Source organism: Equus quagga, chromosome 2, assembly GCF_021613505.1.
Source record: "Equus quagga isolate Etosha38 chromosome 2, UCLA_HA_Equagga_1.0, whole genome shotgun sequence".
Classification (NCBI taxonomy): Eukaryota; Metazoa; Chordata; class Mammalia; order Perissodactyla; family Equidae; genus Equus; species Equus quagga.
The window spans coordinates 23422631-23438230 of record NC_060268.1 but is presented as its reverse complement, the minus strand read 5'-3'; the positions used below and the strand labels follow the sequence as shown (position 1 = coordinate 23438230).

At 47.8% G+C, this 15600-nt stretch overlaps 1 pseudogene; it reads right to left on the bottom strand.

The window, feature by feature from the left end:
* Window positions 1-6676: 6676 nt before the first annotated feature.
* On the bottom strand, window positions 6677-14643 carry LOC124234979 (granzyme B-like; annotated as a pseudogene).
* Window positions 14644-15600: the final 957 nt, after the last annotated feature.

The following is a 15600-nucleotide window of genomic DNA, read 5'->3' as shown; positions in this document are numbered from 1 at the left end:
GCCAGGCTGGTGTCCTTTGTCAGAGCAGGCTAATTAGGGTGTGGTGGGCTTTGACACGAAGGGGCTACTGATTTGGAATGCCAGAGCCTACATGTTGCAAGTAGAGGACCCAAATAGGGGACGATGGGGATGTGGGAGATTTGTTATATAAATCTTTGTGGGGTTTAATCAAATAAGTAAACTTATTAAGTGTAATGATATTAAGAATATCTTAGAAAACTTCTTTCCTGAAAACAGACAGGTACTGACTCATGAACAGACAGAGAGACCAATCAAATGGAATAGAAAATCCAGAAACATTCCCCAGTACATATGGAAATGTACTTTTTCATAGGGGGTGTTTCAAATCATTGGGGAAATGCTGGACTTTTTAATACATGATACTGGATCAACTAGACAGTGATTTGCTAAGAGATTAAGTTGGAGTCACATTTCACACAAATCACCAGCATAAACTCCAAACAGATAAGAGATTCAAATATGAAAAATAGTATCATGCATGCACTAAAAATAAACATGGGTAAATTCCTTTATAAACTTAGAAAGGGGAAAGCCTTTCTAGCAATGACTCTAAATCCAGAAACATTAAAAGAAAAGATTGACAAATAAACTTCAATATATAAACAAAAAAACTTCTTAAATTTGCATGTCAAAAAACACTGTAAGCAAATCCAAAATACAGACAGCGAACTTGGAAAAAAAACTATTGCAACACATATCACAATTAAAGAGCTAATGTATCTAATATATAAAGAACTCTGAAAATTCGCGAGAAAAAGATCTAGAACCTGAAAGAAGAATGAGCAAAAGACTAGACAGTTCACAGTAAAATATATTTAAAACATAATGAAGACTTTCAGCTCACTCAGATTAAGAAAAATGTAAATAAAATATCGAAAAAAATGGAAATAAAAAGTCTTCCAAAACACTCTGTTTCATCTCATAAGTGGCCAAAAATTCTAAAATTAAACAGCACACTCCATGGGCAAGGCTGTTTTCTTTGGATTGGTGTTGCAGGATATGTCTTTATTTTTTCTTCCATAATTTTACTCTCATCCTATCCATGTCTTTATATTTGAGTGTCTCCTCTAAACAGCTCAAAATTGGTCTTTCAGCTTTTATCCAGACTGACAATCTCCGCCCTTTAGTTGGAATGTTTAATCTGCTTGCATTTAATGCAACTACTGATAGGGTTAGGTTGAAGAATATCATATTACTGTTTGATTTCTACTTGTGTGATTGATTTTTTGTTCCTTTCTCCTTCTTTTCCGGCCTTCCTTTATTGTATCTCATTTTGTCTTCTTTATTGTCTTCTGCTTAGATCTGTATATAATATTTTAGTGGCTACTCTAGGTTTGCAATATGGCTCCTTCACATATCACAGCCTACTTTGAATTAATGTTATACCACTTTATGAAAGAACACTGGAGTAATGTATTTCCATTTATCCTCCCTCCCACCCTTTGAGTTATTTTTGTCATACATTTTGCCACTGTATTCCATACATCTTAAAGCATTTTTGCCTTAATAGTCGTTCATCTTTGAAAGAAATTTATATAAAGTCTTTTATATTTGGTCACATCTTACACGTTTATTTCTCTTTTGTCCTTCATGCCTACAATGGGGATCATTTCCCTTCAGCCTGAGGAACTGCTTTTAGTTTTTCTTGCCCTATAGGGCTGTTGGCAACAAATTCTCGTACATTTGTTTTTCTGAAATGTCTTTACCTTGCCTTCATTTTTAAATAATATATTCACTGAGGATAGAATTCAGATATTGGTTGCCTTTTCCTTTCAACTATTTAGAAATGTCATCCCAGTGTCTTCTGACTAGCGTCGTTTCTGATGAGAGCTCATTGTTACTCTTATTGGTGTTTCTCTTAAAGTAAGGTATATTGCTTTCCTGTCTGTCTACTTTCAGCATTTTCTCTTTATCTTTGTTTTTTTTTTTTCCATGAAGAAGATTAGTCCTGAGCCAATGTCTGTGCCTGTCCTCTTTCATTTTGTATTTGTGGGACATCTGCCATAGCACAGCTTCATAGGCAGTGTGTAGGTCCCCGCCTGGGATCCAAATCCGCAAACCCTGGGCCACCAAAACAGAGTGCATGAACTTAACTGCTGCACCAGTCGGTGGGCCCTTATCTTTGGTTTTTACCAGTTTGACTATTATATGCTTACATGTGGATTCCTTTGTCCTCCCTGAGGTTCACTGAGCTTCCTGAATCTGTGGATGAGGAATGTAGTCTAGCAATAGGCCTATGACGAAAAGGAACCAGTGGCTGCACTTCTTTTATGGTGAAATGTGTTTGTCAGACAAAAGCAGTGTTGTGTGGGATAGCAAGACAGGAAATCAACCCTGTGAGTTCTGTAAGTCCACAAGGGGGAACCGGCAGAAGTATGGGGGTGGGCAGGAAGGCAGAGCCACCCCAAGACACGTTCCCAATTAGCAAGATCTCACATTCCTTTGGGCCTCTCTCCCTCAGGAGCTGGCTTGGCAGTTCTCTCCCTGCCATCCTGGGACCCAGATCTTCTGGTGGGTCTGGAGGGAAGGAGGGGAGATGGGAGTGGGTTTGTGTGAGTAGAGGCATTTCCTTGAGGTCATTCCAGAGATCTTTTATTTATTCCTATTTAAATTTTCATTACAGAGGTACTTGAGGAACAGAAGGATTGTTTCCTCAAAGGCAGGAGTGGGGCAGGGGACACTTCCACAGACAAAGGAGATTTGAAGGAATCAGCAGGATTAGGGTGCTTACCTACCTCCATCCAAAAGTGCCCCTGAGCAGACTTCAGCTCACCAAGCAAGGGGTTGGAATCCTTGTCACAGAATGGCTGCGCAGCAGCCCAGAGGTTTCCTCTCCAGGGAGGAGTCTGAGCAGAAGCTCAGCTCTTGTTCAGGGATGCCAGGAGTCATCAAGGGGCAGGGGTTAGACAACACGACAGGCCTTTTTCTGCTCTGGCTGTCAGGGCGCCTGGGCTCAGTCCAGGCTCTCTTCTAACTCTGTGGTACCTTCAGTTGACCACTGCCCCCTCCTGGGACTGTGTCTCCCCCTCATCTCTCACAGGAGGAAGGAGACCTACAACAGGGTTCTCAACGTGTTTTAAACCACAGAACCATTTCCTCAAGTACATGTTATATCTAAACTCAGTATGCATGTGCCAGGGCAAATTTTTTAAATATTATTTTTGTTTTGCTCTTGCCATTTTCCTTTTTCTTTATTTCCATCAAGGAACCAGGTTCTCAGTATGCCTTCGAAGCAGGGATATTTTTTCGGCTCCAGATCAGAAGCTGTGTGTCCTCACTGCTCTGCGCTTCTGAAAGTGCCCGCAGTCATGAAGAGATGGTGTTGCTGCCTGGTCTGTGCACAACAAGGTGGGAAAGGCCGTGCCTGTGAGGGTTACATGATCCCAGAGTATGTACCCCTTGTCATGAGAGGGTAGTGCTGTGTGTTTGGAGCAGTAGCTCAGAGCTGGAATGTATGCTCAGCTCCCAGGTCGTGCCCCATATGAGCAGCAAGCCCTTGGAGAGATGGCTGCTGAGAGTGTTTCCTGAGCTGAGCCCAACACAGGGAGATCCTCATTCAGCAAAGGATCCTGTACTCTATGTGTGGGCTCTAAGCCAAAACCATCCCAAAGTCAAAAAATCTGGGTGGTCTGGAAACTATGGATGCAGCAGTAAACACAGTGGCCTAAGAGGAGAGACCTTTCTCCAGTTTTCCAGACCATGTGAACCTCCCTGATTCTCGTTTGATTCTGTGTAGGCAGGAGGTACAGTAACCACAGGGATCATGTTTCCGAGCAGTCCAAGTGGATGGGCGTTTAGAGTCTGACTCTAATTCCCTGTGAACAAATACGTAATACAGTTTTTCCTACAATCTGAATCTGTACAATGACATTCCTACCTGATACTTTTAAGACAAATGACGGCAAGGCTGCCCTCTGTAGTGGAGGAAGACATTTCCTCTACCCTCTTTGGGTTCATCTGGCCGGAGAACAAATTAAATTCACATGAGACAGAATAGCAGGAGAAAATTAAACAAAGCTTTATAACATGTATACATGGGAGTGGCTCAGGCAAGCTGAGCAACTTGCCAAAATGGCTGAAGCCCCCACCTTAAATATCATATCCTGCTAAAGACAAAGGAAGATGTTGGGGGTGGGGGGAGTCAGTTACAGGAGGTTACCAGACAAGCACAATAAACAAATGCAGATTTAAGTCCTTGCTTTCCCCATTGATTGAGAGTTTCTAGAGATAAGGTCATCCCCCATTATTACCGGTAGAGAGGGAGATATCCTTACAGATGGAGATTTCCTTTACAATGTAAATGTCTCTTACAAAGGGTAAGTAAATTCTACTTTTCAGTTGCTTCCCTGTCTGCAAAGTAACCAGCGCCAAATAATCATCATGCCAAAGAGAGACATGTTGGTGTGGCCAATTCCAGGCCCCCACACCTCGCTGCCCATCTCCCTCCCTATGGGCTGCTCTCTCCTCTACGTTAAGATGATGCTCCAGTGGACAGAGTTTGGTGACTTTACCCCTGGAAACTAAATGACTGATGCCATTTACAAATCCCACCCACGAGATCTAGGCCATGTGGCCTCATGTGAGGAGGGAAGGAAATTTACATGATTTGGGTACAACTCACACAGTCAGTGTCCCTTGGTTTCAGATGACAGAGTGTATTAGGTCCACTGTGGATCCCCAGTGCTGAGCACTCAGGTGCTCAATCAGGGTGTGTTTATTTATTGATGGAAAAATTGTGCTTTTCAGCCCTACTGTAGAGAGGGTAGGGCTAACTCAAAATGCTGAGACAGCCCTAGGTGCCAGTGAGGGGTCTTAGCCTAGAGGCCAGCAGTGACTAAGAGGAACAGGCTGAAAGGGACTCAGGTTATCAAGGGACCAGGTGGCCAATGCACTCTGAGCACTTGGGGGACACTGGGCTGGATGTGAGGGGTTGAGCCGGCCTTGCCAGGTGAGATATGGGGCAGGGGTTCTGGAGAGACAGCCTGTCTGTTGTGTCCTCCATTGGTCCGCCTGTTGCCAGCACAATCCTGGTCCCTTGTAGCCCTCTAGGACAGAGCATGAGCTGGGCTGACCTCTCAGGGGAGAGGCCCTGCTGGAACCACACAGGGCTCTGGGTGTCTTAGGCAATGAGGCTATATAGAAGTGGCCAACTCAGATCAGGCTTGTCTGAAGGGGACAAGAGTTGGTGGACACTGAGAACTCTCAGTGGAAAGCAGGGATGGAGAAGAAGGGGCAGCCAGGAGACTGGAGGGCAAGCTGGGCCCCAAGGTCACAGGAGGGCAGGGAGGAAACTCAGGCTGGGTGAGAACGAGAAGCTTCTCGAGATACCCACCCTGACTCTGCGCCAGCTCCCTGGCTGTGGGAGAGAAATGTCCTGCTCAGGTCGCCTCTCTCCTCCCCAGTGTGGTTGCTATGTCCTTGAGCTGCAGCCCCAGGCTTGCCTGCTTGGTGTCTGGGACCCATGGTGTCATCCCCCTTCCTCTCTGCCATATAACACAGGGAAGGAGGTAAGAAGTTCACCCTGAGCCCCAAGACCACACAGATTCATGTTTTCTTCTCATGGTGCTCAGCTGCAGTCCTGGCAGAAGGGCAGGCCCAGAGAAAGGTGTGGGTGAGAACGAGCTGGGTAACAGCTTTACTTGAGGTTTGGGGGAGGTGGTGGTGGGATGGGGAAGAGGAGGAAGCAGAAAACAGCAGATTTGTATCATTGGCCTTCTAAGGACAAGTAAGTGTCTGTGAATGAGGGTCAATGAATAAACAAGAAACCAACCCTCCCCGCTCAGCTAAGAGACATTTATTTAGCCGCTGGTGACATTCTGGGTCAGCTCCAGAGAAGGTGGGCTGATTCCTATACTTAGAGGCATTTCATAGCATTTCATGGTTTCCTTTATCCAGGGCAGGAACCTCGAGAGTTTGATGAAGGCCCGTGGAGGTGTGCCGTCAATTCGTCCACCGAGGGCAATGCCCTGGATCACGTTCGCACAGATGAGAGGGCTCCCAGTGTCCCCCTGTGGACAGAGAGTTGGGAGGACTCTGTCTGTGCTCCCCGATCCTGCCCACCTGCATCCCAAGCACCCTCTCAAAGAAGGTCACCTGGCGTGGCCTCCATGTGGGAGATCAGAGAGCAGGGCAGGCCCCTATGGGCCCCCTCAGCTGCCCAGTCCTGACCCTGGACATTGTCCCAGCTTCATTTCACTCAAGGGGCAGCTCCCTCTCCTCCACTATGTCCAGGATCCTCTCCCCATGAGGGCGCTGTGGGACTCTGCTTCATTGTACCCTTTAAGGACATGGAAGCAGGCAGGTGAGGCTGACACTCAGCATGGCGGCTAAGCCATTTAACAAAGATGGGAGCCAGCTCTGAGGAGCCACCTGGTTTGACGGCTGCACACTCAGGGAGCAGTTTTCTAACACCTGTGCCCGGCGTGGGGCAGAGTGTTGCTAATTCATCTTCTGGATGGAGCACCATGTTTGGATGCATCTCAGGCCCCTGTTCAGCTCCCAGAAGGCCTGTGACTCCCCACTCCAGTTTCTCCCCCATTCTCTTCCCAGGAGAATAGTCAGAGTCTAGGGGGTGGACGAGTCCCTACTGCTTGGGTCTCCAGGTCCTGAAAGACCCCTCTCCCCAAAGCCGAGCTAGGCAGGTGCCCAGTCTCACCTAAGAGGAAGTCTTCTTTTCCTTCGGGTCCTCCACGCACAGCAGAGTGGTACTCTTGTAATGATCATGTAAGAAGGATTCGCACACCTGGTCCTGCTGCACAGTCAGCTCCACCTCCCACAGTGTGTTGGAAATTATGCCATTGGGGGCGATTAGCGTCCAGCCGGCCACACGGCACACCTCTCCGGGCCTCACCTGGGCTGTGCCCTGGGCAGGATGAGGGGCCACACAGCTGCAGTCTGCCTGGCCTTTCTCTCTAGCTGATGAGAAGAGGCAAGTAAATCCAGCTCAGCCACTGGCCTCCTGAGCCTGGACACAGCGATGGGGCTGCACTGACTTCCCTCTCCCCTGAGCAACTGGGACTAGTCAGGCGGCCAGGAGGGGAAGGAGAGAAGGGACAGGTCCCAGTGGGAGGGGAAGCAATCTGGATCCAGGACAGCAAGAGCAGCAGGGAGGATCCCTACCTTTAGTATCATGATGTCATTGAAGTATTCACTAGGAATATAGCCTGGGTGGCGGATGGCTTCTTTCACAGGGATGACCTGCCAGGTTCTCTCTTGATTCAGGATGTCGTGGGCCCCCAGAATCACCCTGATTGAGCTGCAGAGAAAGGAGAGTGGGGATGTGGGGGCAATCAGTCGCAGGAGATCCTGTCCTAGGAGTCATGATGGGAGGGTGACAGCCGGGGCAGGGCAAGGGGAAATTGAGAGCACTGGAGGGCCCAGTTCTGAGTGACTGTGTGTCCCATGCTTCTCAAGGACACTGAGAGGAGGGCTTCTGGAAGCTTTCTCTTGCCCTCAGGTAATATTGTGAAAGGACTCTGAGCTTGCCTATTGACTGGAATGCATGCTTTCATCCTCCACAGTTGCTTTAGTCATTGTGGTCTCTCTTCTCAACTGAGCCACTTGCTCACACCTCTGACCCTCGGACTGCAAAGCTTCCCTGTCCTATTTCTCACTTTCCATGGCCCAGTCATGCTCTCAGATGGCTCCTCGCAAGAGCTTTTCTGGCACTGAGTTACCAGAAGCTGAGGGAGCTCCCCTCGGCTGCTGTCCATGGGCAGAGGACAGGGGTCCCTGTTGGGGTCTCAGGAGGTGTCAGCTGTCTGCAGCTCCTCACCGTCCCCAGCTGTCAGAACAACGTCCAGTTCCACGAGGACATGGCCACAAGTCTTGGCCATCCTCTTCATGGAAACCTGAACCAATGCCATTAGGGGTGGGAGTGGGGCCTGACCTCATGTCCTCCGATGATGTATCCTGAAAGGAAAAACTGGAAGATGGCTTTTTGGAAACAGCTGTGGTCAGGAGGGAAGGCTCCAGAATGTGGCGATTGAGGGTGGGGTCTACAATGCCATGCAGAAACCAGGCGAGAGTCCTCCCAGGTTCTCCCTGGAGCAGAATAACTTTTTCGGAATGTGGAGCCTCCAAAGCCCCTGTGAGAAAGTGGAGGATGGTGCTTCTTGTCCCTGTCCTGCTTCAAACCATGTATGGGAGGGATGTGAGCTGTCTTCACAATGGTGGAGCCCCAGGGGATTGTGGACAGGGCTCTGCTGACGCCTTCTGTGTCAGGGAGTCTCCCAACCCTTCTCAGTCTTTGCTAAGGTCCTGACTGGTGCCTGTATCTACCAATCTGTACATGAGCTTATGGAGTTGGATTTTCTACAATCCTCATGTCCTGTGGGCTAACCTGTCCTGGGATCTCAGTGAAAATATTTTGACTGTGTGAATGAATGGCCTTCACTTAGCTTTCAGCTGAGGTTTGGTGGGGATCGTGCTTGTAGGATTGAAGACCATCATCATGTAGGGAGGGCCCTGTGTGGAGCAGCCTATGGCTTGGGAAGGCGGGGGTGGTGGGGTGGAAAATGGGGTCCCTGGGCCTCTGGCAGAGCCAAAGCAACAGGGGAGCCCTGCGTGCAGTCACCCAGCCCCTTCTGAGATACACTGCACCCTGGGGTCCAATCCTGGGAGGGGTGAGGGGATGAGGGCACCAAGAAGTGAAACTGTTTCTTTAGCTGGTTCCAGTGACAGTTCCACTACTGCAGCAGGTTTGTCTGATCTGCCATTTTCTGAGTTGGACTGAGGGATTTTAACTACTGATCTTTTAGAGCTCCATTTCCTCTGCGAAATGCCTTTCTATGAATAGCCCACTACCAGTTGATAAGAGAGAAGCTCACACACTAAATCTTTTAGTGAACACCCTGCCTTCCTGCCATTCTTGTTGTGTGTCTATGTAGCATCAGTCTTGTTAGTCTGTTTGAGCTGGGAGCGGGGTTCTAGAAAATTCTTGGTCTAAAATTGAGGAAAATCAGTGCCTGTGCTGGGTAGAAGGGTCAGGAGTCCAGAGGGTTTTGTGAGATGGGCTGGAGCCTGTAGCATGGGGATGGTCACTCACCTGTCGCAGGCTCGGGGGGCAGAAGAAAGGCCAACAAGAGCAGGAGTGGCTGCATCTTCCTTGAAAGTCCACCCAGGTCAGAGCTGCTGGTCGCTCTTCCTTCTAAATACTTGGTTGGGGAGAGGAAGGCAGGGGTGTGGCCCAGGGCCTTACAGACCTCCTCCACCTGTGCTGCTGGTTATCCTGCATTATCTGCAAGGTGATTTGTCGAAGTTCTCTGGCTCTGGGTAGGTGACAGAAGCAGTCTCATCACACTTGCACTCCTAGTGCTGAGTCACAAAGTAAAAGCAAGAAGAAAAAGCAAGAAAGGGGAGCCTTTGCTGCAGCCAGCAGAGGAACTGGACCCTAGGAGCCCCTCAGTGACCGAATCAAGAATGTCTCTTTTTCTCAGCTCTTGGCTCCTTTTCCATCCTGATGAAGTCATGAATAATTATTTAGCAAGCTAACTCCAGGGAGATGAGCATGATGGCTCCTCTGCTTGAGAAGATGGCGGTCAGCTGGGGTAGACTGAGAATCGGTGGTACCAGCTGGTAAAGGCTGTTGTGGGGGTCTGCTTGGTGTTGGGAGATAGAGGCTGGACCTGCCTTAATAGCATGTAGAGCTGGACACACCCAAACCCCAAATGGTAAGCCCAATTCCTCTCTGGCCACAAGTCTAGGCTTGTATTTTGGAATATTTAGAATCCCCTGTTTCATGTAAAGATTCTATGACAAACAGAGCTTCTCTTATCCCACGATTTTGAGCCAAGTTCCTGGACTTGACATTCCTTGAACCAAAAGAAACCATTAGTGGGTCTGTCAGAATTAAGGGGCCTGATTGGTTTATGCTTGGGTCTTGTAGCACGAGGTGGGGACTGTTACCCATATCATAGTGCCTGGTATCTGGGGAGGGGGTTCATCTCAACAGATGTGGGTCACTGTTGCCAGGCAATGGGGGAATGGATGCCAATTGTCCTAATAATTCCTATGCACTAAGGAGTCTGTCTGGGGTGCAGTGAACCAGGGCTCTGATGTCCCTGCGCCTAACAGTTATAAATATTTGCAAAGAGATTATCCCAACACTCTCACCAGTGTGACGAGAGGTGAAGGAGTCATGGAAAGGGAGGCATCATGAGTTCTAACAGCCAAACCCCAATTCTGCTGAAGGAACAGCATCCTATGAAGACATAGAAAACAGAGGAAGGCAACCTGCTTAAGCGTTAAGGATGAAGATGACTGGGTGGTGGAATTCTCAGGAATTTTAATGTTCTTATTGCTGTTTTCTGCTTCTACTGTTTTTCTCTATGAGTATTAATAGTTTTCCACTCAGCGTACATTTTCCCATAGTCAAACACACTCATGAACGGCAAGCATTCAGCAGACTACTTCTTTATGCTCTACCTTCTCTAAGGTGGATGTTTTAAAAATGAGGTTACTTTTCTGAATCCATTCTCATATAAAACAGACATTCTTGATAAATAGAAGAAATATTTACTCAATATGCTATAGGCTCTAGCATATTATGGTGAATGAAGGAGGAATCAACGATTTCCACTCTAGAGATGGGAGTTTATTAATTCCCTGGCAGCCTCCCCTCCCCTCCACTCTGCCTGGGGCAGTGCTGGCCTCTGCCCCTGAAAAGATGGACGGATAAATCCTGGGAGTACCTGAGTCTGGTCATGCCGTCTGAAGTATTGTGCTTTTCTCCAGGTGTAGAAGGCTGAAGATCCTGGTGAAGCTATGTCAAAGCTTCCCATTCTTTCTTGAGTAGGAGTCAATGCCCTTGGCCACATTGTTCCACATGAGTGTTCCCCTGGAGTCCCTCTGTGCACAGAGAAGGGTGAAGTCTCAGTCAGAGCCCTCTGGCTTCACCCTGCTCAGCATCCTTTTCTCCCTGGGGCTCTCCTGACCACCTCTCAGGGCCCAGCTGTTCAGAGAGGTAGTGGCTGAGTGTTCACCATTCACCTTGGCTCTAAGTTTCAGGGGGATTGCTGGATCCCCTGTGATCCACCTGCACATGAACCTGTGTCCTGGCTGTGTCCTCTCTCCAGCTTCACCCAGTCCCAGGCCCTCATCTTATTGTCCTTGGACAAAGGTCAATTGATTGGCTGGAGGGAGATGCCTGGGTTAAACCTGCTGGGAACAGCAAGCCTCCACCCATGAGTGGACCCGGGTCAAACATTGGTTGTTGAGTGAGAGAAGTCCTGGCAATGTCACCCCAGCATCAGTGTGTCCCTGGGGCAAGGATGGGAAGATTCTTTTCTCCTTAGGCTTGCAGCAGCCTTCTTGTCCTTAGGCTTCCCCACACACAGCTGGATGGAGTTTTTGTAGCTTTTGAAGAGGTCCTTGCACTTCTGCTCATTCTGCACGTCTAGATCCACCTCCTGGAGTGTGTTTGCCTTTTTACCACTTGTCACTTGTCCCCAGACTGCCACACTGCACCCCTGCCCGGGCCTCACCTACTCTTGCCTCTGTGGCAGGACGATGCTCTTCACAGCCGAGTTGAGGTGAGACTTGCTCTGCAGCTGGTCAGAAAGGAAAAAGATGGCAGTTTGGGTACTGCCATCCAGCCGGGCTCAGATCCACAGGTGAGGTTGCCCCCACTCCCTGCCCGAAGTCTCCCAAGCCCCCTCCTATTACACAGGCCCAGGAGAGCAGACAGGGTGGAGGAGAGGGGGGGACTGAGACCCTGAATGAGTTATCTGCTCCCTTGTGGACTGTGCAATTGCACCTGAAATTCAGCAAGATGGTATGTTCAGTAGCATGATGTCATTGACCTATGAATGATCATTATAGTCCTTGTTGAGAGAAGGCTTTGAGCACAGGAATGACCTACTGGCTATGTTCCATTTTTCTGATATTGTGAGCACCCAGGATCACACTTCTTTTTCTCTAAAGAAAAGGTGGATTGGGTAAATCACAGGAGCTACAGCTCAGTCTCTGAAAGGCAGGTTGAAGTTCCAGCCTAAGGCACACCTACAGGTGAGTCAGATAGGGAGCAAGGGAAAAGTGGACAGTGTCACCTTTCTTGGCTAGACAGCAGTGACCCAGCCTGGTTCTTCAGCAGCCTGTTTTCCATCCAGATGTCTCTCCATGCAGTCCACCCCTGAGTCCCACACTCACTGTGTCCTAGTCTCAGCAGATCAGGTTGCTCCTCTGATTGGTCATTGGCTCCGTGTGTTCAGTGATTCTGTTGAGTTCCAGGCCTTGAGACGCTACCATGGAATCCCAGGAAGACAAGGACTCATCTGTGCTCCTCACCTTCCATTGCAGTGGGCTATGTCACAGTGTTGTCTTGTATGAGGACCCCCCACATCTACTCCCACCATCTACATTATTGTAGGAAAGTACAGGCGCCATGTAAGGCGGGGACTGTGGTGTGGCCTCTCTGCCCCATCTGATCTTCCCTGAAGAAAAAATTGCCCTGAATCTCTGTGTTCATGGCAAACATGGGCCGAGCACTGCCTGGTGGCCTAAACCCATGGGATGTTCAGAGGCTGAGGTGGTTTGAGTGTCCTCAGGGACCAAGACAATGAGAGGGGGCTGCAGGCTTTAGAGGGCAGCTGGCGGGCTTGCAGCATGACTTGTTTCCTGGCTTAGTTCTCTGTTTCCTCCTGTAGAGATGAGGCACTCAGCCCTTGTTCTGGAGCAAACACACTTCAAATACATGTTAATGGGACTCTCCTAGAAGACATGCAAACTGATATCTCTGACCTAGCCTGGTGAATTGGTCCTCAAGCTGTTTAGACCTCTGTGATCCGCTTACCTCTAGAGTGGATCTGGTCCTAGACTTGAACATTTCATGCTCATGGAGCCGAATACTCTGGTTTCTTTCTTCCCCATGTGGCTCAGGCATATACTACAAATCCCATAAATGCTTGCTGGGTACATGAATGAACAGTCCTCAAATCTTCTTTTGTCAACAGCAGAGGAGGAGCGGTTTTAATCCAATCTGAACTTCATCACAGCTTTAACTTTCCAAGTCACCCAGAAGGCAGAATACAAATGACGGGAAATCAGAGGGAGATGGGGAAATGGGCTAGAGGGGCCTGGGTGGCAGCCAGTCTCCACTAGGAAGGTGGGAGCATCAGTGAGGCAACATTCTGATGGTTCTATTAGGTTCTGGATATCTGCCATGGGAGAGCTGAGTGGCTCCAAAGAATAGGGAGAAGGTGAAAGTGACACCTAGGAAATGGAGTATTAGCTAGCTCTTCTGTTCTTGATCCATACAATAGCTCCAGGCATGCATTACCACTGGTAGTTTTGGAGAATGGAGAATGTTATAACACTCATTTTCAGCTTTCTCCTTCCACTAGAATCATGTCTTATCCTAATACTAAGTCATTTTCCAGGTGACAAGGATGTGACCCTTGGGAGGGAGAAGATCCACCAGGTGTCCTTAGGAGGAGCTTTCCTTTCTGTAGTTTCTCCACACTGCATAGCCAGTGACAGATCTGGAGATCTGCCAATTTCTGGGAATGGACTGAGGCAACGAAGGATATAATGGCAGCCTCATTGGGACACTGTGAAAGTGTCAGTGTTGGAATAGTCCAGGCCTCTGATTCTCTACAGGGGCACTTACCTCCTTCAGCCTGGAGGGTAGGAGATTGACCAACCAGAACAGAGCAGCAGCATCTTCTCAGAAAGGTTGATCAGGCCTGAAGTGCTCTGTGCCTTCTCCTCTCAGGCTTTTCAATCCTAGAGGTGAAGGAAGAAGAAGCCGGCTCTGTGACCATGAAATCCACCCAATTTTATTGATTCTCAAGGTAAGAGCTTTCATTACATCCCTATTGCTCTCACTCAGACAGGGCTGTTTGGTGAGGGTTTTGCAAGAGCCACAATCTTAGGAGACCACATTCTCTAGGAGAAAATTCTGGAATCCTTTAGAGGAGATCGGTCTTTCTGGAGGCTTTGGGATTAACCAGAAATGGTATCCCTTTCCCCTAAATGAGACCCTCCAAAGTATGAATATGACAACAGTATGCCTTGAATTTGTAATTAGGCAACTGTGTACTTCCTAAAACAACATGCATCTATCCAATCCTACTCTTTGTAGAGCTTCATTGTTTTTTTAACTGAAGAACATTTCTTTTTGTACAAATGCCAAAGTACTAACACTGGTCTCTCGTAAAACACACTAGCCAAGAGCCGAGTCACTCATCAACTTCTTGGTAGTTTCAGGCAACTTCAAACTGTTAGGCATGAGAGTGAGGAGCAGAGATTGGGAATGAAGTACAAATGGGGCATTGATGAGAGTTCTAGGAAGAGAAGGTATTGACAGAATAGGAGAGCTTGAGAGGAGGGGTTTGACTGAGAAATGCACTTGAGGTTGCTCTGTGGTTGCAGGTTGTCCTGATAAAGCTAATGTTGTTCTCAACTTCTTGATATTTCAAAGCTTTAGAGGCCCCACTGTTAAAGTAGGTGGGGTCATGTAGATAGAGACTGAAAGAGGAGAAACAAAGCTTTGCCTTTCATTCTGAGTTCCCTTAGTCACTCCTGTCCCACCTGGCACAGGTATTCTGATGCCCCATTGAAGACCATGATGTAGGCAAAGTTTCTGCCCCTGAGGCTGCCCATCCCTGGTGAGGAACCTGGCATGGTTGCTCTCAGAGCTCTCTGCACACGGATGCTTGGAGGCTCTTTCCTTTCAGACAGGTGAAATTTCGTTATGATGCTACTTAGAATACAAGCATTGAGCATGAAAGTTTAAATTCTTTTTCTTTGTGCTTATATAATTTAATATAGATATGAGAATACTTCTCACGTCTTTCTCACACTGTCATAATGCTTATGCTGCTTTTGCATCTGTTGGATCAGTCATTACCCAGAAGGTGGAACATGTCAAGTGTCTTCTCGTTTTCCTTCTCTATCCCAGATGTGGCTGTTGCTTTTAGGAGATATCACTGTTTCCTTCTTTTGATGACTTGGGCCTCCTCCTCACCCTCGATGTGGAAACCCCAATCTGTTTATCAATGTTGAAGTGATTTATTAATGAATTGCATGTTAACACATTGGGTTATTAAGTACCTATTAAATAATATTTATGACGTCTTGGAAGCATAGAAAATCAAAGACGATAGAATGTAATTTGGCCCAAAGTAGGTATTTATCATTTGAGTGCATCTTGTCAAGAGATCTATGAGAGTTCTCACAATTACTGTAGCTGGTTTCTTGCACGTTTGGCTGCGCTATCACATTTTTTCTGATAATTTTCCTCTAAGCTATTAGGACACTACCTTGGGCTGCATGTCTATTCCACAAGTGACTCAGACCCCGGGTCTCCCAGGGTACCCCCTGGATCCAGATCATGTTGCCAAGCAGTTGCCCGTCTGCTCTCCTTCTGCCCCTCTTGGCCCCCTGTCTCATTGGACCCACACCTAACTGATCATGACTCTCCTCCACCTGTGCCTCTGCTTAGCCATTGTGTCTGGAGAGAAGCTCGGCTACTCTTGTGAGGTTCTCATTACTAAATTTGTAATGGCTTTAGAACTTTTCAGTGAACAGAAAGAGAAAAGAAAGAAGAGAAGTGAACAGAGTGTCACGGATGTGTGGGAC